This window comes from Rutidosis leptorrhynchoides, chromosome 11 (assembly GCF_046630445.1).
Source record: "Rutidosis leptorrhynchoides isolate AG116_Rl617_1_P2 chromosome 11, CSIRO_AGI_Rlap_v1, whole genome shotgun sequence".
In the NCBI taxonomy this organism is placed as follows: domain Eukaryota; kingdom Viridiplantae; phylum Streptophyta; class Magnoliopsida; order Asterales; family Asteraceae; genus Rutidosis; species Rutidosis leptorrhynchoides.
The window spans coordinates 231,814,971-231,837,500 of record NC_092343.1 but is presented as its reverse complement, the minus strand read 5'-3'; positions in this window follow the sequence as shown (position 1 = coordinate 231,837,500).

The following is a 22,530-nucleotide window of genomic DNA, read 5'->3' as shown; positions in this document are numbered from 1 at the left end:
ATATATCATGTGTTACGGTAAAACTGTTAATGTTCCATTGGGAAATGGAGAGACTCTCATCATCCAAGGTGAAAAGAGTGGTTCCAATCTCAACATCATCTCCTGTATTAAAACTCGCAAATACCTTAAGAAAGGTTATCCAGTTATTCTAGCTCATGTTAAGATGATTGAATTGAAAGAGAAGCGTATTAAAGATGTACCATTGGCTAAAGACTTTCCGATGTGTTTCCCGAAGATCTTCCTGGTCTTCCACCTCCTCGACAAGTTGAATTTCAAATTGATTTAACTCCTGGTGCTGCTCCTATTGCTAAAGCGCCGTATCATTTAGCACCCTCTGAGATGAATGAATTATCCAACCATCTCCAAGAACTATTGGATAAAGGTTCCATTCGTCCAAGCTCGTCCCCATGGGGAGCTCCTATTCTATTTATTAAAAAGAAGGATGGTACGTTAAGGATGTGCATTGATTACCGCGAACTAAACAAGCTTACTATCAAGAACCATTATCCGTTGCCACGTATTGATGATCTATTCGACCAACTTCAAGGGTCAAGTGTTTATTCAAAGATTGATTTGAGGTCCGGATATCACCAACTTAGAGTCAAGGAATCCGATATTCCTAAGACTGCTTTTCGCACTCGTTATGGGCACTATGAATTCTGTGTCATGCCTTTTGGTTTGACCAATGCTCCTGCTGTGTTCATGGATCTTATGAACCGTGTTTGCAAACCCTATCTCAATAAATTCATCATTGTATTCATTGATGACATCTTGATCTATTCCAAGAGTGAGAAAGAACATGAGCAACATTTGCGTATGATTCTTGAACTCTTACGAAAGGAACAACTTTATGCTAAATTCTCTAAGTGCGAGTTTTGGCTCAAAACCGTACAATTCCTTGGACATGTTGTTGATAGAAGAGGAATACATGTTGATCCTGCTAAAATTACTGCTATTCAGAACTGGGAGATACCAAAGACTGTGAAGCATATTCGCTAATTTTTGGAACTTGCCGGTTACTATCAGAGATTTATAAAGGATTTTTCACTTCTTGCTAAACCTCTTACGAAGCTAACACAAAAAGGGAAGAAATTTGAGTGGTCCGAAGAACAGGAATCTGCTTTCAAGATTCTGAAGGAGAAGTTGACCACAGCCCTGATTCTATCTTTACCTGAAGGTACTGACGATTTTGTTGTTTACTGCGATGCCTCAAAGCAAGGCTTTGGTTGTGTTTTAATGCAACGTGAAAAGGTTATTGCCTACGTATCTAGATAGTTGAAGAAACACGAGGAGAACTATACCACACGACCTTGAGTTAGGTGCCATGGTATTTGCATTAAGGATATAGAGACATTATCTATATGGTACCCAGTTTACGGTATACACTGACCATAAAATTCTTCGACACATCTTTGATTAAAAACAGCTGAATATGAGGCAAAGCCGATGGCTTGAGTTATTGAACGATTATGACTGTAAGATGGAATATCATCCTGGCAAGGCAAATGTAGTTGCCGATGCCCTTAGTCGAAAAGATGATGTTAAACGTGTTCGTGCCTTAAACCTGAAAATCAAATCAAATCTTATATCACGAATCTGTGAAGCTCAACTGGAAGCTATTAAACCAACATTTATCGAAGGTGAAGGACCTATCAGTTTCGAGAACCAACTCTAAGTGAAAGCTAATGGTACACGGTACTTTGGCAACAGAATTTGGGTTCCTCGCTTCGGTAATATCCGTGAACTAGTCTTGGATGAAGCGCATAAGACTAGGTATTCTATTCATCCAGGTTCCAGTAAGATGTACCACGATGTGAAGAAATTTTACTGGTGGCCTAACATGAAAGCCGACATTGCTACTTATGTTAGTAAGTGTCTCACTTGTTTGAAAGTCAAGGTTGAACATCAAAAGCCTTCTGGTCTGTTGACACAACCCGATATTCCGCAGTGAAAGTGGGAATGTATCGCTACGGACTTTATTACTAAATTGCCCAAGACTTCTAGTGACAATGATACTATATGGGTCATAGTAGATCGTCTTACTAAATCTGCTCATTTCTTACCGATCAAGGAGACCGACAAGATGGAGAGATTGTCACAACTGTATATCAAAGAAATTGTCTCTCGTCATGGTGTTCCTATATCAATCATATCCGATCGCGACAGTAGATTCAATTCCATATTCTGGAAATCCTTACAAACTGCTCTTGGAACTCAACTCGACATGAGTACTGCTTATCATCCGCAAACCGATGGTCAAAGTGAATGAACCATTCAAACATTGGAAGATATGCTTCGCGCTTGTGTTATCGACTTCGGCAAAGGCTGGGATAGACATTTTCCTTTGGTTGAATTCTATTACAATAATAGTTACCACTCAAGTATTAAGGATGCACCTTTTGAGGCCTTATACGGACGAAAATGTAGATCCCCACTGTGCTGAGATGAATTAGAGGATAGACAGTTAACTGGTCCTAAAATCATACACGAGATAACCGAAAAGATAGTTCAGATTAAGAAACGAATAGAAACTGCCCGCAGCTGACAGAAGAGCTATGCTAATAAAGGTAGGAAAGATTTGGAATTCCAAGTTGGTGACAAAGTCATGTTGAAAGTATCCCCTTGGAAAGGCGTCGTTCGTTTTGGTAAACGAAGCAAACTAAGTCCGCGTTTTGTTGGACCCTTCAAGATTACTGAAAGGATCGGACCCGTGGCTTATCGATTAGAATTACCTGCAGAACTTAGCAATGTACACGACGTATTTCATGTCTCGAATCTTAAAAAGTGTCTTGCTGATGACACTCTCATTATTCCTTTAGATGACGTTCGCATTGATGATAAAATGCACTTCATCGAGGAACCCGTAGAAGTCATGGACCGATCTGCTAAACGCTTAAAACAAAGCACCATACCTATTGTTAAGATCCGTTGGAATTCACGACGTGGCCCCGAGTATACCTGGGAACGTGAAGACCAAATGAAGCAGAAATATCCCCATCTCTTCTCAACCGCTGATGCATCCGAGAAGTCTACCTAAAACTTCGGGACGAAGTTTTTATTAACGGGGAGGTACTGTAACAACCCTCACTTTTCGACTTCCGATTTTACTAAAATACCTAGAGTTGATATATACGAATAAATTTAACGTTGACCGAATAAATGTATGCTTAAAATAAATAATATAATTATAAATAAGGTTATGTTATAACATAATTACATCAATGAATATATATAATATTTATATTACTTTTTTTATTTAGTTAATAGAATATATAATTAACTAAATAATAAATAATATTATAACATTTATAAAACTAATAAAAACTATAAAGTAATAATCATAAATTTTAATTTTAATTATAAAAACTGAATATAATAATAATTTTTATATAAAATTCGTATTTAATAATTAATCAAATATAGAAATAAAATGTTAAATGTTCTTAGAAATGTATTAAATGATTTTTTTTTAGAATTTTATAAAAAAATCAAAACTATATCTACTTTTAATAAATAAATACAAAAATATAAACTACTTTTTCTTATTTTAACTTTTAAAATTTACTTTTAATAAAAATACAAACTACTTTTTCTTATTTTAACTTTTAAGATTTACTTTTAATAAAAATACAAACTACTTTTTCTTATTTTAACTTTTAAGATTTACTTTTAATAAAAATACAAACTACTTTTTCTTATTTTAACTTTTAAGATTTACTTTTAATAAAAATACAAACTACTTTTTCTTATTTTAACTTTTAAGATTTACTTTTAATAAAAATATAAACTACTTTTTCTTATTTTAACTTTTAAGAATTACTTTTAATAAAAATACAAACTACTTTTATTATTTTAAGATTTAATATATATTTTTCTTTTTATTTCTTTTACTTATTTTATTTTTTTTATCTAACATTTTCAACTATAAATACCACATACATTTCTCATTTCAAACTTGCACCTTAATCTCTCATTTCTCTCTTGAAGAACTACTTCTAGTTGATATCCCGGTCACTTACTTGCTTTACTTTCCTTTCTTGCGTGGAATACTTCAACTGCTATTTAAGGTGAATTCATAGCCCCTCTTTATTGCTAGCAAAACTTACTTACTTTTGGGGTGAGACACATGCTTTTTTTTTTTTTTTTTACTTTTTACACTTTAGACACAAGTACCAAACTGCTTAAACTATGCTATACCCGACTTTTTTTGGCTAAAGTCCCTACAGTGATATTTTTAAGTGCTCGGCATGCTAGGTTATTGGGGGTAGGCCTATCGGGAGTAACGTCCCCGATACATTTGATTATGTCTTTGTATTACTTGATAATGAAATTAAACTGACAAGTAGAACTAACTTGTCATGGGGCATACTATCGTTTAGTTTAAATATCACGAATTGGCATAACTATTTCTTTTGATCTTTCGAGATCAACTTTACAAACTAAATCTTGTGGTCTAAAATAACGGTCAAACTTTTTGTTAAACCTATGAACTTCACTTAAGCTTTTTGGTTGACACTTTAGCATGTTTTGTCTCATGTGCTGTTTGATTCAAGCTCTTATACTTACTGCTTATGTGATGCTACTTGGACAAAGGATCAAGAGATATCGCATTTATTACTTCTGCATGTGAACATTTCCATTATTGTTATTCCTGTCATTGTAACTACATTTCATTTTCCGCTGCGTACTCATTAAAGTTAAATTCATCATTTAGTATTGTTCTCGTTTATTATAATACGTTGGTATATTTTGATATTAAGTCACATTTCGCCCAGGCCCTAACTGGGGGTGTGACAATTTGACAAATTAAGGGCAACATATGACATTCGTATAAATCCAACCTATCAAATATTTAATCGTCCTACATTAACATTGATGGGGTGGGATGATGAAGATGACTCTGATGAGATTGAAAGGGTTTATGAAGCCATGACCAACTCTCAAATCAACTTAGAGGATATATCCGACAGTGATGAAGAACAGTTTTTGGATGAAGATAATGATCCTTTTTATGGATTGGACCGTGATACAAAAGCTGAACGAATCTACCTAAATCAAGCGAAAATAAAGAAGTTTCAATCCAAGATCAGTCTGCTACTAAAGAAAGCGAAAAAGGCTTTTTCATGTCAGAGTAGTAGCGATGTAAGAAGTGGAAGGTGAAGGAAGTGTGAGAAGTTAAAATGTTGGTTGAATAAACTTGATTGTATTTGAATATCTCTTGATTAGAATCTGTTTAATTTGAGTTAGTTAATTTATAATTCTGACAGTTCTCACACGGTCGACCGCAGAATCAACCGTGTATCGGTCTGACACTTCTTTCTCTCTCTCTTTGAAAAATAAATGCACATTGAACCTCTCAAATCTAGTTGAATCTGTTCTCAAAGTATCATTCATAAATTAGCATACTTGAATATGATCAAAATTCTCAAAAGATTCAATTACTCCAAAAGGGAATGAAAGATTAAATGAAGGTTCATCTTTTTCCCTTTAAATTGAGAAGATTATGATGCAAAACTCACTACACCATTTCACTCAAAATGAGTCAAGCAAACAACTCTCCCAACAATCCTTTTGTGATTGACTTATCTTCTTCAATTTCTGACTCCTTTGACAATCTCTTTCCTAACTCTCAAGAAGAACGAGATGTGGTCAATCGTAACCGACAAATGGTTAGCACTAGACCAATTGTCGAAGGTTGTATGATCACTATTGAGCACTTTTAAAAAGAGCTTCTCGAAAACTTTTCTTACATAAAATGGAATTCATTCCTACCTTTGAAAGGTCCCATTCACTCCACTCTTGTTCGTGAATTCTACGCTAACTATGAATTCACTCCCCCAAATACCATCAAATTTTGGTTGATTGATAAAGGGTTTTCCATGTCTCTCAAAGACTTTGGAAAATTTATGCATGTTCCCGATGAAGGCGTGGAATGTTTCTCCTATAGTACATATCTGCTCTGTCTTCCCGAATTTGTCACAAAAGGTGACATCATCAACACCTTTTGTCAAAGGCCCATCAATCACATTGAAATCCAAAGTGACGGTCTTAAGGCAAATCATCTTGCGCCTATGTTTGACCTTTGGCTCAAAGTCATAAGTCAAAATATCTACTGCAAAGGGGAAACACTATCCACAAACGTTCATGCCTGTGAAGCCTCACTACTCTGGTGTCTCCAACATCGAATTCAAGTCAACATGGCACTATTCATGGCAAAGAGGATGAATGGATTGGTGTATACTGAATCTCTATGTCTTCCCTATGGAGCACACTTAACGAAGCTCTTTACATAACTGTGCATTCGTGACGTACATCCTGTTGGTCTAACCTCCCTCCCAATCAACTATGATTCGGTTCGTCCTTTTAACGAAGAAACAGAAGGAGAGAACACACCTTCCTGGAGTGTTACAGGATCTGATGATAGTGTGGAAGATGACCAGTTCATTGCACTATTATCCTCCACTCAAATGTCCATCCTTCATCGTCAGAATCGTCGAACTCACAAGATCCTGCGACGCTTTCTGAACAATATTGTTTGTGGAAAATGCTCATCTCACCCAAGCACATCTCATCCCATGTAGAACAAACTTAGGATTGACCTACTGTACCTTCCATGCATTTTTTCATATATGCATCACTATGTTTCATGCTTGCTTTGAATAAAAATGTGCTTGTTGTGTTTTAATATATATGTTTCTCTAATGTGCACAATTTAAGGGGGAGTTTTGTTCTAAGGGCGAGCTTAGTTCTAGGGGGAGCTAACCTTTTTGCTTCGACAAAAGGGGGAGAAAGATGGATACCAATGATTGTTAACACTTGCGTATTTATAGCAAAATGTCCCTCATCACTTGTATGTTTGTCATCATCAAAAAGGGGGAGAATGTTGATTGAATGTGGGTTAATGTACTAAACGATAAACTTAAGTAAGATTAACCAAAGTGTGATTAACCAAAGAATATGTTTTGATGATGACACATACATATGCATAAGTGATGACTGACATCTTAACATAAAACATGCAAGGTCACTAATCCATACTTTATCTTGCAAACGACCAAGTTAAACATAGGTTAAAGAATGAAATTAAAACTTCAGCTAAACACACGGTCGAGGTACGGTTGACCGTATAGTCAACCGTGAAAACCCAAACTGAATTGCAAAATGTTTTGTGAAAACAAGTTGCTTGGTCGTCACCACGGTCAACCATAGTGCGACCGCAGTTCTCTCTGTTATCATTTTCGACCAAATAAAGTTTGACTAGTTCCCGACATCTATAATTCATGAAACCTTCTCAACATGCTTAGAATAGATGCCTTCTTCATATTCAACCGAGTTTTGGTCATAAAAACACTAATTGTGATTAATTACGCCTAATGACATCTTAATGACAAATCAACCAATATTAGGCATAACACATAAGTGTTAATTAACAACTTGTGATCTTAATTCTTATCTAGATATCCTTAGTCTGATCATCAAGTACCAACACACTTAAGCCAATGTCACTAGAACAATGATTGCTATTAGAAATGACATAGTGATTAATTAAGGCTAGATAAGGAACAATGCTCTCAAGGTTAACTAGTAATGACTTGTAATCCTAAAACATACTTAGATACATTTAGGATGGTCACCAAGTCTCAAATAGAGATTGCTCTTCCCTTGTGCATGTGTTGGACATTAATGTGTGCTTACACATTAATCATGTAATGTGTTATATTGCACATTAAACTTATTAAGTGCCTGAATTATAAGTTGTGCAAGTATCTATATGATTGATCCTAGAATAACTATCTTTTGCTATGTGAGTATTACTTGCTACTTGTCAATATGCTTAATACTCATAAACTTGTCAACTTGATTAATATGTTTGCTATGTGCTCATTAGTTAGTATTCAAGTAACTAACCTACTCCAATAGATTAAGTGTAAAATGGTTCACAATGAAAGTATAGTCAATTGTCTATTTGATCTTGTCTAAGTAACTAAGGGTGATTGCTTATGAATTAACTTTGATGTCTCTACATGCTTCATGATTATCTTATAGAGACATTGTTCAATTAATCTCTAACTAAACTTAAAAAAGATCATGACTTGTGATTAATTGAAACTAGGAAGTTAATGACATAGTGACTAGTCTTTTGAATTGAACCAAAGACATTAATGTGACTAACTAAGTCTTGACCAAACTGAAATTTCCCTAAATATCAATCAAGACACTTCTCCAAGAATGTTGGGTTTACCACTATTGGTATGATTAGTCACTTTCATGCATTAAGACCAAATCTCACACACTTAATGCATATAGTACTTGTATAGGATGTTTGGTTTCTTTTGTAGGTGCTAGAAGGAGTAAAGGTGCCAAAATGTGGTGTTCAAATTTGAGTCAAACGGCTATACAACGGGTACCTAATTTGGACTGGAGCACGCACGGTCGCACCACGGTCGACTGTGCAGGCAACCGTGTGTCAACGGCTATTTTTTGAATCTCACTATCAAAGGCAAACATTTAAGAGTATTTGAAGCTGAACCTCTTGCATATTTCAAAGGCTTATCTCCAGTGATCACAAGTGCATCAATTACTACTCAAATGTGATCAAGCAAGAGAAGATTCTATGATCTTATAGATATAGAATTGGGTTGTTGTAAACTTACTAATCAAAAGTCATTTATCTTGTGAGTTTACTTAATGTAATGTTGTCCTAGTATTGTGTTAGGATCATCATTGCAAAGTGTATAAGTCTTGTAACTTCAATTAGTAGAAGCATAGGCTAGCTTAGTGATCTACTTCCTTAAAGGGACTTAGGAAGTTGATTAATCTTATTTGGAGATTAATACTTGTCCAAGGTGAAGACAAGTTGATCTATGTAACGACCCTGGTTTTTCCAACGTTATTTATTAATAATTATTATTATTAATACGCTTGATTAAACGAATGTATGTTATTACATTTACATGTTGCTTTAATTGCCCGTACTTGAACTTTAAATGCCCGAAACGTCTTTGTGACACCCGGAACTTGCATGAATAATATTTTAAGATATTATTTACATTCATGATTAATTTTATTAATCATTTTAATTAACTAAGGCCTTTAGTTAGTTACTTGGGCTTAAGATGGACTTTTATTGGATTACTTGCTAACTACTTGCAACTTGGGCCTTTTAAGTGTTAATGGACTAGTGTAAGCCCACCCTACTTATATTATGGATTAAACTAGCCCATGTTTACATGTAAGTATGATACTTGAACTTAAACTAGATGGTTAGCTTGGAAATGGAATCTAGTTGCCATAATCCCCATGAACACCACCTTATTATCCAACTTTAATCAACCTTTACAAGCTTTTAACCAACAAACCATGCACCCTTCCCCTAGGGGCTGCAGGCCGTGGGTTTGGGGGCTTCAAAGGAGTCCACACTTCATTATTTTTGCATTACTAATTCACTTGAAATCTCTCACTCAAACACACACACAAAACTTGCTTCATTTTCTCTCAACTTTCTCTCCACTTTCTCTAGTTCTTGCAAGTAAGTTTGAACTTGTTCTTCCTCTTTTTGTTTGACAAAACCGTGGCCTAGATCCACCTAGATCATCATCATCCTTTGTTATTTCTTGATTGTTTGTTGTAATTGTTACTTGTCATTGTTAAAGATCAAACTTAGTAGTTTGTATCGCATGTAATCTTGCTACTTCCATTATGTTTAAGGAAGTCAAGAACAAAGGATCTAAGTTCCTTCATAACTTATGGTTCTACTCTACTTGTTTTCAAGATTTAAAGTTTATAATCTTTATAATTGTTACTTGTGTTCTTGTTTGTTGTATGTTACTAGAATACCACCTTCATGGTTGGTTTAGGCTTATCATTCATTTTCTTTATTTCTTATTGTTAGTTGCTTACTACACATTTGAACAAGGACATGAAACCAACAAGAGCTTACACTTTGGTGCAAGTATCATGGATCCAACACTTGGTTGTGATCTTTCTTAGTGTTCATGAACTTGTTCATAAACTTACATGTAACCTTGGTCATGATTACTAGTTAATCTTGATCTTATATTTCTTGGATCTAACTTGTTAGTTCAAGAACAACACTTTAAACTCTCTAACTTGTGTTGATTTGACTTAAGAACTATAGATCTAGACTTTGAGTCTTGAATCTTCAAGACCTAACTAAGAACTATGTTCTACAAGCTAAGATCTTGCTTACTTAAGTTCAATTCAAGTTTGTAACTTATTATTGTTTTAAAAGTTCATGTGTGTGCTAGATCTAAGACTTTGATGAAACCTTGGTTCATCAAACATTATACAACTCTTAAGTGAGTTGATCTACATGTCTTAGACTCACACTTGTGTTGCTAGTGTCAAAACTTAGTTAGAATTACTTTCATTGTTCATGTGTGTGTAGATCTAGGACTTGATGTAACTTTGGTTCATCAAATTCATGTCTTAGACTTTCACTAAGGTTATGATGGACAAATCTTGGTTAAGATGATGTATACACATCCATGAGTTGTGCACTTGAAGCTAGACGCATCAAGGATGAGAACCATGATGAGCATCCAACACCAAGATCACCGGAACCCTTGAAAACCCACTGCATTCTGTCCAAAAGTTTCTGACCTACTGCTTCTGGAACAGACCAGTAGACCTGGGCTGTTCTAACCTTGATTTTTAGATAGAACTTTTCGAGTAGATAACTTTTCATATAGGACTCGTCTTAATCCGAGTTACGGTTTAGGATTTATGGCCCTCCGATCGTTACCATGTCCTTTAACGTTGTGCAGAAATTTCTGACCTACTCGCACTTAGACCGTCGCCACGGTCAAACCAAGACGAGTTTGCTTCTGTAAATTTTACCACACTTAAGGGACTCGCAGACGGAGCCATGACCACTGGTATCACCTTAATTCAGTAAGGGTAGAGGCTGTGGTAACTGACCGAAGTCAGCCTTTGTTTTAAACGACTTTCATAAACGAGTCTTACTTGTTACCTTTTGTTTAATGATGATTGATGATGACCCTTATGACCTTAACTACGTACTTGTAAACCTTTTGAGACAACTTATTGACTTAGTGCTATTTGACTTAGGTTGAGGACGTTTGGACCGTTACTTGCACACCACTTTCCGACTACTACCTTACCATTACTACTAATCATTGTGAGTTATAGCATTCCCTTTTTACTTTAACTTATTTTGGGAACTGAGAATACATGCGGATTTTATGTTTTACATACTAGGCACGAGTACTTAAACTTATATATGTGTGGGTTATACAACGGCATAAACATTCCCTTTAGCTCGGTAACGTTTAATCATTGGTTTTTGAACCGTGAACGCGAATCTTAGATATGGATCCATAGGGTTTGACATCCCCACTCGGGCTAGTAGCGCTAGCATTTAACGAGTGTTTAATACTTCGAGGTTATACGCACTTGCCAAGTGCACTTTAAGGGGGTACATTAAACGTTAAGTTAGTTACCGGGTGCCCACGGTTAAGCATATACTTTTACATACTTTTGAAACGCTCGTTGTAGCACTGAAATCTCGTGGCCTACTTACATTACTGTTATACTTAAACTATAGCTCACCAACCTTTGTGTTGACCTTTTTAAGCATGTATTTTCTCAGGTGCTTGAAGTCGCTTCCGCTATCTTACTAGTCGTGCTGTAGAACCCGCTGCCTAGTGTTGTTATCGCATGACTACTTATGTTGCATTCAAACTTTTTACTTATGAACTTATGTTATGTAACGACCATTTTGGTCACGTACACTTATTTAATGCTTCTACTCAGTGAAGCATACTTTGATTTGTAAAACAATTGACGTATGTTATGACGTCACTTTTATTAATGAATGCAAACTCTGTTTTGAAAACGCATATAGTACTTAACCTTGTAATGATCCTGTTGATGATGGTCCGTACATGATGATTTAGTACGGGGCGTCACATTTGGTATCAGAGCATTGGTTGTAGGGAATTAGGATGCATTAGTGAGTCTAAGACCGACCCGAGTAGGATTCACTAATAGGGCTAATCTACAAATTGTTAGTTTACTTGTTTCCGCTGAACTTACTGCATGCTGCTGCTTACTGTTACTGCTATATGCCGTATGCTACTACGTGATTTCACTACTGCATGCTATTACTTGCTTTCGATTGTATGCTAGTTTCGTACGATTACTGATATTGCCATGCTACTTATTGTTATACATGATTTAAACTGTTGGCCTATTATTTGCTTGCTTTATGACATACTGACATGGAAAATTTATTTTTCTTTGTTCAGATGTCGGACGTTCCACCTACTGACATCCCGAGCGGCTCAGGCCCCGTTGTTCCACCCACTGCTGCACCTGTTGCTGCTGCTGCTGCTGCCGACATTCCGGCCCCGACACCCACTGGCGACCCCGGCGCCTCTAGTTCTGGAGCTAGCTCTAGTGTGCCTATCCCGGCGTCTTCTTCCAGACCCCCGAGGCAACTGGCTCACATTGGTGGCATGGAGATCCCCGCGGAGTTCGGGGAAGGTCCCTTCCGTAATCACTGGCGCACACCTTGCCGACGCACTGCCGACGGCCGCTTAGCCGTGATTACGCCAGGCCGACACCGACAGATGTTGGCCGCTTTCGGATATGTTGAGCCACCCGCGCCACCACCGCATGATTCAGATGACGGTTCTTCCACCGATGCTTCTTCAGACGACACCTCATCTGACGACTCCAGTGATGAGGAGGATCCCGCTGACCGACCGATTCAGGCACCTTCTACCCCGCCAAAGAAGCGGTATCGCTTCGCTGGCATAATTCCTGGTCGAACTGTCACTGACGCTTATGGTCAGCGTCGTAGGATCACTGCTCGTAAACGGCTGGTGCCGTACCCCGCCGACCCACAGATATTACCGTCTCCACCCAGAGCCGGACCATCCACTTCAGCACCACCGGCTCCACCTGCACCGCCAGCACCACCTGCCCCACCATCTTCCTCTAATGAGGAAATGAGGCGGGAGATTGAGATTCTCCAGACTCGAGTTACTGAGCTCGGGGAGCAGTTGGCTCATGTTTTGGACATTTTGTACCCACCATCGCCGTAGGACTTTGTACTAGATTCTGTATTGTAATCTCTTTTGTAATTTCATATTTCACTTATGTAATGTACGAACTTATTGTAATGTATGAACTTATTATCATTAATGAATGAAATTTGTGTTGCTTACTTCTTGCGCAAGTGTTCTATTTACGTTATCATCTCATGGTTTTGTGGTACTTATATCTGCTTGCGTTATTTAATCAACACGTGTTGTGCTGTTCTCATGTTGGTTGTTATATAATGTACTATTATTATTTGCATAATGGATTTTGACTTGGGTCAAAATGTTTGTATAGAACATCATGGCCAACGGGAGATCTATCCCCACCGCGGCACAAATTGAGGAAATGATTAACGAGCGAGTCGCTGCTGCACTAGCTGAAAGATAACCCCAAGCTCCACCACCACCGCCTGTCAATCCACCTGTCGTTCGAGATGGGTGTACTTACAAGGAATTTCAAAGCTGCAAGCCACACTACTTCAATGGCACTGAGGGACCCGTCGGTCTCACCAGATGGTTCGAAAAGTTGGAATCGGTATTCAGGGTTAGCAATTGTTCTGAGGCTAACAAAACGAAATTTGCATCTTGCACACTTTCTGATGGCGCGCTTACATGGTGGAATACCATGGCCCAAGCGCAAGGAATTGATGAGGCGTATGCTACGCCTTGGGAAGAATTTAAATGTGCTATGATCGAGGAATACTGTCCGAGAACCGAGATTCAAAAGATGGAAATCGAATTTATGCAATTGAAAACCGTAGGGAACGACCTTAACAGCTACAACCGTAGGTTTTTGGAATTGGCTCTTATGTGTCCAACCATGGTCACCCCCGAATTTAAGCGTTTGGAGAAATACTTCTCGGGACTTCCTAAGTCCATCAAGGGTAATGTTACCTCATCCAAGCCACCAAGTGTTCCCGAAGCAATGCGCATGGCGCATACTCTCTTGAATCAAATCATCCTTGACGAGCCGGAGAAGGCTAAGTTTGAAACTGTTAGCGGTGAAAAGAGGAAATGGGACAACAACCACAACAACAACAGGGGTAGGAACTATGATCAAAACCCGGCAAAGCGACATGAAGGGTTTAGGCAAAACAACAACATGCACAACAACAACACCAACCCCAACAACAACAACCGCACCAATCCGAACTACAAAGGAACCTTACCACAATGCAATAGGTGCTACAAGCACCACACTGGGTATTGCAATGTTATCTGTGAGAAGTGCCAACGATCTGGACATGTTGGCAAGGATTGCAAGGTTACCACTTTGAATGTGAAGCCAAACCACAACAACAATGGGCCTAAGAAGTGTTGTGAATGTGGAAAGACGGGCCATTTCAGAAACGAGTGTCCTAACAAGCGTAAGGATGGCGGACCACCACGTGCTAGAGCCTTCAATGTTAATGCAAGAGATGCACGCGACAACCCCGACTTGGTAACAGGTATATTTAAAATCAACAATCTTTTAGCTTCTGTCCTATTCGATACTGGTGCCGATAGGAGCTATGTGTGTAGACATTTTTGTGATAAGTTAGATTGGTCGTTAGTTCCTTTGAAGGAAAGTATGCTTGTCGAGGTCGCCAATGGAAAACTTGAAAAGGTCGACAATATTAGTCGTGGAGCTATTATCAACATAGCTGGGGCAGATTTCGAAATTGATTTGATACCTATCAAACTGGGAAGTTTTGACGTGATCGTCGGTATGGATTGGTTGAGCAAGATAAAGGCCGATGTTATCTGTGGAGATAAAGCACTTCGCATACCACAAGGAGATGGCGAACCACTGGTTGTCTATGGAGAGAGATGTACCTCGAAGTTGAACCTCATTAGTTGCGTGAAAGCACAAAAGATTATGAAGAAGGGACGCTTTGCTGTCCTAGCACATGTGAAAGCGGTAGAAACTGAGGTGAAGAACATGAACGACGTTCGAATTGTGAACGAATTTTCTGATGTCTTCCCAGAGGAATTGCCTGGATTACCGCCGCAGAGAGCAGTAGAGTTTCAGATTGACTTAGTGTCGGGAGCTGCACCTGTAGCTCGCGCACCTTATAGACTCGCACCTTCCGAGATGCAAGAATTACAGAGTCAACTACAAGAGCTATTAGATCGAGGGTTTATCCAACCAAGCTTCTCGCCTTGGGGCGCACCTGTGTTGTTTGTAAAGAAGAAGGATGGATCCTTCCGTATGTGTATCGACTACCGTGAACTCAACAAATTGACTATCAAGAATCGATATCCTCTTCCACGAATTGATGATCTTTTTGATCAACTACAAGGATCGAGCGTTTATTCAAAGATCGATTTGCGATCCGGATATCACCAGCTGAGGGTGAAGGAAAGTGACGTGATGAAAACTGCATTCAGGACCCGTTATGGTCATTATGAGTTCCTTGTGATGCCATTCGGTTTGACAAATGCACCTGCCGTGTTCATGGATCTCATGAATCGTGTCTGCAAGCCTTACTTGGATAAGTTTGTTATCGTCTTCATAGATGATATCCTCATCTACTCTAAGAGCGAAGAAGAACATGAGCAACACCTTCGGCTAGTGCTTGAACTCTTAAGACAAGAGCAACTTTACGCCAAATTCTCCAAGTGCGAATTTTGGTTGAAGGAAGTACAGTTTTTGGGTCATGTTGTGAGCGACCAGGGGATCAAAGTGGATCCCGCCAAGATTGAAGCCATCAGCAAGTGGGAGACCCCCACTACTCCAACGCATATTCGCCAATTTCTAGGTCTCGCCGGTTATTATCGAAGGTTTATCGAAGGATTTTCTCTGATTGCGCGTCCTTTGACCGCACTGACTCACAAGGGCAAGAAGTTCATTTGGGAACCCACACACGAATCAGCATTCCAAACTTTGAAGAAGAAGTTAACCTCCGCACCTATCCTATCACTTCCTGAAGGCAGTGACGACTTTGTTGTTTATTGCGATGCATCGAAGAGTGGTTTTGGTTGTGTATTGATGCAACGATCAAAGGTTATTGCCTATGCCTCCCGCCAATTGAAGATTCACGAACGGAACTACACTACACATGATCTTGAACTTGGAGCCGTTGTCTTTGCACTCAAATTGTGGAGACATTATTTGTATGGAACTAAGAGCACTATCTTCACCGATCACAAGAGTCTCCAGCACATCTTCGATCAGAAGCAATTGAATATGAGACAGCGTCGATGGATCGAGACGCTCAACGACTACGATTGTGAACTCCGTTATCACCCTGGCAAGGCCAATGTTGTAGCTGACGCTTTAAGCCCAAAGGAGAGGACGACACCTCTCCGTGTTAGGGCTCTGAACATCACCATCCATTCGAACCTCAACAACCAGATCAGAGTAGCCCAAGTTGAGGCTCTCAAGGAGGAGAACATATCTCACGAGCATTTGAACATACTTGTCTCTCGATTCGAGGTTAGAGAGTCTGGACTCCAATGTTATGCCGGAAGAATTTGGGTACCTTACTATGGAGATCTACGAAGCCTGATACTTGATGAAGCACACAAATCGAGATATTCGATTCACCCTGGTGCAGGTAAGATGTACCATGACCTTAAAGAACAGTATTGGTGGCCCAATCTCAAGAAAGATGTTGCATCTTATGTTAGTAAGTGTTTGACTTGCTCAAAAGTTAAAGCCGAGCATCAAAAACCTTCTGGGTTACTTCAACAGCCGGAAATCCCACAATGGAAGTGGGAAAGGATCACAATGGATTTCATTACTAAGCTGCCGAAGACGGTGGGCGGATGCGATACTATTTGGGTTATTGTTGACCGCCTCACCAAATCTGCACACTTCCTAGCGATGAAGGAAACTGATACAATGGAAAGACTTGCTCAGCTGTACATCAAAGAGGTTGTATCTCGTCATGGTGTACCTTTATCAATCATCTCCGATCGCGATCCCCGTTTTGCTTCCAGATTTTGGCGTTCTTTGCAAGAAGCCATGGGAACTCGTCTTGACATGAGTACTGCTTATCATCCTCAGACTGACGGGCAAAGTGAACGAACGATTCAGACCTTGGAGGACATGCTGCGTGCATGTGTCATTGATTTTGGAAAGGCCTGGGAAAGGCATTTGCCACTCGCCGAATTCTCGTACAACAACAGTTACCACTCAAGCATTAATGCTGCACCTTTTGAAGCATTGTATGGTCGTAAGTGCCGATCTCCTATTTGTTGGGCCGAAGTAGGCGAAAAGCAAATCACCGGACCCGAGGTAGTTCACGAAACCACGGAGAAGATTGCTCAGATCCAAGCTAGACTTAAGACTGCCCGTGATCGCCAAAAGAGCTATGCCGATCTTAAACGGAAAGACTTTGAATTTAATGTTGGTGATCGTGTAATGTTGAAGGTTGCACCTTGGAAAGGTGTGATCCGTTTTGGAAAACGTGGAAAGTTGAACCCACGGTACATTGGTCCATTCGAGATCTTGGAACGTGTTGGACCAGTTGCATACCGTTTGGATCTACCAGCACAATTGAGCTCAGTTCATCCTACCTTCCATGTGTCAAACTTGAAGAAGTGTCTTGCTGCACCCGAACTCATCATACCATTGGAAGAACTTACTATTGATGACAAACTCCACTTTGTGGAGGAACCTGTTGAGATTATGGATCGTGAGATCAAAACTTTGAAATGCAACAAGATTCCGATTGTACGAGTACGATGGAATGCCAAACGAGGACCTGAGTTTACTTGGGAACGAGAGGATCAAATGATGCGGAAATATCCTCATCTTTTCCCGACTCCTCCATCTACTTCAGCTTAAAATTTCGGGACGAAATTTTCTTTAACAGGTGGGTAATGTAACGACCCTGGTTTTTCCAACGTTATTTATTAATAATTATTATTATTAATACGCTTGATTAAACGAATGTATGTTATTACATTTACATGTTGCTTTAATTGCCCGTACTTGAACTTTAAATGCCCGAAACGTCTTTGTGACACCCGGAACTTGCACGAATAATATTTTAAGATATTATTTACATTCATGATTAATTTTATTAATCATTTTAATTAACTAAGGCCTTTAGTTAGTTACTTGGGCTTAAGATGGACTTTTATTGGATTACTTGCTAACTACTTGCAACTTGGGCCTTTTAAGTGTTAATGGACTAGTGTAAGCCCACCCTACTTATATTATGGATTAAACTAGCCCATGTTTACATGTAAGTATGATACTTGAACTTAAACTAGATGGTTAGCTTGGAAATGGAATCTAGTTGCCATAATCCCCATGAACACCACCTTATTATCCAACTTTAATCAACCTTTACAAGCTTTTAACCAACAAACCATGCACCCTTCCCCTAGGGGCTGCAGGCCGTGGGTTTGGGGGCTTCAAAGGAGTCCACACTTCATTATTTTTGCATTACTAATTCACTTGAAATCTCTCACTCAAACACACACACAAAACTAGCTTCATTTTCTCTCAACTTTCTCTCCACTTTCTCTAGTTCTTGCAAGTAAGTTTGAACTTGTTCTTCCTCTTTTTGTTTGACAAAACCGTGGCCTAGATCCACCTAGATCATCATCATCCTTTGTTATTTCTTGATTGTTTGTTGTAATTGTTACTTGTCATTGTTAAAGATCAAACTTAGTAGTTTGTATCACATGTAATCTTGCTACTTCCATTATGTTTAAGGAAGTCAAGAACAAAGGATCTAAGTTCCTTCATAACTTATGGTTCTACTCTACTTGTTTTCAAGATTTAAAGTTTATAATCTTTATAATTGTTACTTGTGTTCTTGTTTGTTGTATGTTACTAGAATACCACCTTCATGGTTGGTTTAGGCTTATCATTCATTTTCTTTATTTCTTATTGTTAGTTGCTTACTACACATTTGAACAAGGACATGAAACCAACAAGAGCTTACACTTTGGTGCAAGTATCATGGATCCAACACTTGGTTGTGATCTTTCTTAGTGTTCATGAACTTGTTCATAAACTTACATGTAACCTTGGTCATGATTACTAGTTAATCTTGATCTTATATTTCTTGGATCTAACTTGTTAGTTCAAGAACAACACTTTAAACTCTCTAACTTGTGTTGATTTGACTTAAGAACTATAGATCTAGACTTTGAGTCTTGAATCTTCAAGACCTAACTAAGAACTATGTTCTACAAGCTAAGATCTTGCTTACTTAAGTTCAATTCAAGTTTGTAACTTATTATTGTTTTAAAAGTTCATGTGTGTGCTAGATCTAAGACTTTGACGAAACCTTGGTTCATCAAACATTATACAACTCTTAAGTGAGTTGATCTACATGTCTTAGACTCACACTTGTGTTGCTAGTGTCAAAACTTAGTTAGAATTACTTTCATTGTTCATGTGTGTGTAGATCTAGGACTTGATGTAACTTTGGTTCATCAAATTCATGTCTTAGACTTGCACTAAGGTTATGATGGACAAATCTTGGTTAAGATGATGTATACACATCCATGAGTTGTGCACTTGAAGCTAGACGCATCAAGGATGAGAACCATGATGAGCATCCAACACCAAGATCACCGGAACCCTTGAAAACCCACTGCATTCTGTCCAAAAGTTTCTGACCTACTGCTTCTGGAACAGACCAGTAGACCTGGGCTGTTCTAACCTTGATTTATAGATAGAACTTTTCGAGTAGATAACTTTTCATATAGGACTCGTCTTAATCCGAGTTACGGTTTAGGATTTATGGCCCTCCGATCGTTACCATGTCCTTTAACGTTGTGCAGAAATTTCTGACCTACTCGCACTTAGACCGTCGCCACGGTCAAACCAAGACGAGTTTGCTTCTGTAAATTTTACCACACTTAAGGGACTCGTAGACGGAGCCATGACCACTGGTCTCACCTTAATTCAGTAAGGGTAGAGGCTGTGGTGACTGACCGAAGTCAGCCTTTGTTTTAAACGACTTTCATAAACGAGTCTTACTTGTTACCTTTTGTTTAATGATGATTGATGATGACCCTTATGACCTTAACTACGTACTTGTAAACCTTTTGAGACGACTTATTGACTTAGTGCTATTTGACTTAGGTTGAGGACGTTTGGACCGTTACTTGCACACCACTTTCCGACTACTACCTTACCATTACTACTAATCATTGTGAGTTATAGCATTCCCTTTTTACTTTAACTTATTTTGGGAACTGAGAATACATGCGGATTTTATGTTTTACATACTAGGCACGAGTACTTAAACTTATATATGTGTGGGTTATACAACGGCATAAACATTCCCTTTAGCTCGGTAACGTTTAATCATTGGTTTTTGAACCGTGAACGCGAATCTTAGATATGGATCCATAGGGTTTGACATCCCCACTCGGGCTAGTAGCGCTAGCATTTAACGAGTGTTTAATACTTCGAGGTTATACGCACTTGCCAAGTGCACTTTAAGGGGGTACATTAAACGTTAAGTTAGTTACCGGGTGCCCACGGTTAAGCATATACTTTTACATACTTTTGAAACGCTCGTTGTAGCACTGAAATCTCGTGGCCTACTTACATTACTGTTATACTTAAACTATAGCTCACCAACCTTTGTGTTGACCTTTTTAAACATGTATTTTCTCAGGTGCTTGAAGTCGCTTCCGCTATCTTACTAGTCGTGCTGTAGAACCCGCTGCCTAGTGTTGTTATCGCATGACTACTTATGTTGCATTCAAACTTTTTACTTATGAACTTATGTTATGTACCGACCATTTTGGTCACGTACACTTATTTAATGCTTCTACTCAGTGAAGCATACTTTTATTTGTAAAACAATTGACGTATGTTATGACGTCACTTTTATTAATGAATGCAAACTCTGTTTTGAAAACGCATATAGTACTTAACCTTGTAATGATCCTGTTGATGATGGTCCGTACATGATGATTTAGTACGGGGCGTCACAATCTAGGTTGGAGTTGATCTTTCAAAGGGAAAGAAAGATTAGGTTTGTTGTCTACCAAAGAAGTTGAAGACTTGTAAATCGGATCTCCACCGGGTTTGGAGAAAAGTGCTTAGTGAAGCAACAAATCCCGATTAGTGTAATCGGGGAGTGGATTAAGGTGGATTAGTTAACATCCACCCGATCCACTATAAATCCTTGTGTCTATGTTCTTTACATTACTTCATTTATCATTTTGAACATATACACTATACACATCAAGTTTGAGTTGAGTTGGTTGATCAAAGTTAAATTGAATTTGGTGATCAATCAAAAAAGCGTTAAAAACGTATTAAGTAACTTTTCACCCCCCCCTCTAGTTACTTACACTAACTAATCTCGAGCCTTGAGAAAACTTAAACAATAACATGAATACGGAGCATAATCGAATAGTAAGAGCCAATGCAAATTCCAAATCCAAACAAAAACTAGAAACATAAAAAATGAGCTAAAATCACTCAAAAAACTACCCGACAACCCCGTTACCTCTACCTTTACCTTTCCGGATCTTTATAATTGGCTTATCCACCTAGTTAAAAAAACACGTGCATTTATGCTGATGTGTATCTATCTATCTATATTACATATTATACAGCACGTGCATTTATGCTGACATGTCACCTCCTGATTAATTCTGCCACATGTCATCCTATTCCTTCTTTCCATATATTAATTGATTTTCACAGATAAGGAAAGTATTCATATTCAAAATTCAATACAATTAATTAAATACTAAATGTAATAATATTATTATTAGCTATTATCAGGTATACAAATTAAAAATATTAAACTAGATGTACATCCTATTAGAGAATATTATATTTAAGCATAAATCGTCCTCCACAACACATATGTGTGTGTGAAATATACTGAAAACAAACAAATAAACTTTCAATGAAACTTAGGTATATAACTTAATTTATTTAAACAATCAAATATTTATATTAAATACAATATAAGATATTTAAATAAACTTAAAGTATATCAAACTTTTTGATATTTGCAGACACGTATTTTAACGGACGGGCTCATAAACGTATCATTATATGTTTAAGAAACGGTACGACATTATAAATGAATAAACTTTAAATAAAAGTTAGGTATATAACTTGATTTAAATAAACAATCAGACATCTATTATAACTACAAAATATGATATTTAAATAAACTTAGAGTATATCAAACTTTTTGACATTTGCAGACACGTATTTTAACGAACAGGCTCATAAACGTATCATTATATGTTCAAGAAAAATGTGCGACAATGAATGAGAACTATTAATTGTTGTATTGTAATTGTATCAAATACTAACATTTACGATATTAATTATTCAATACTAATGATTTCATACTCCCGTTAGCAATAATAAAGGTTTTTTCAATGTAAATGTATCATACATTTGATGAGTATCAATACTAACATTATCATTAAATTATGATATGTATGATAAAATGGATAATGAGTGTGTTATATAAATTCCTTGAACACAACTCTAAGTTTAGAGCTC